Source organism: Varanus komodoensis, unplaced genomic scaffold (genome assembly GCF_004798865.1).
Source record: "Varanus komodoensis strain SLA01 unplaced genomic scaffold, ASM479886v1 scaffold6_4, whole genome shotgun sequence".
In the NCBI taxonomy this organism is placed as follows: domain Eukaryota; kingdom Metazoa; phylum Chordata; class Lepidosauria; order Squamata; family Varanidae; genus Varanus; species Varanus komodoensis.
This window is the reverse complement of record NW_025336347.1, coordinates 2,081,385-2,081,950: the sequence shown is the minus strand read 5'-3', so window position 1 is coordinate 2,081,950 and position 566 is coordinate 2,081,385.

Here is a 566-nt window from a genome sequence, read left to right as displayed (position 1 = left end):
GAAAGGAAAGGAAAGGAAAGGAAAGGAAAGGAAAGGAAAGGAAAGGAAAGGAAAGGAAGGGAAGGGAAGGGAAGGGAAGGGAAGGGAAGGGAAGGGAAGGGAAGGGAAGGGAAGGGAAGGGAAGGAAAGGAAAGGAAAGGAAAGGAAAGGAAAGGAAAGGAAAGGAAAGGAAAGGAAAGGAAAGAGTAATATGAATCCACAGATAAAAGAGTGCAAGAAATTGATGAAACATAGATCTCAAGCTATGGATACAGGTGGAAATATTATCAGTAATAACAACTTTTGAAATCTACCATCACAAGGAGAAAATACACATAACATACAGTGAAGACCTTCAGAATATGGTCAGGATACAGAAACAATGGTGCCCGCCTCCCTTTCAGGGTGCTGTTCAGCAAGCACCCATTAGAAATAATCATTTGTGCAGTGCTTCACTGGAATGAATGGCAGAGAAATAAAGGTCACCACACACATTTACATAACAGTTATCCAAGGCTGACTAGGATGTGATAATACACAGAAGGTTCTCTCTCTCTCTCTCTCTCTCTCTCTCTCTCTCTCTCTCT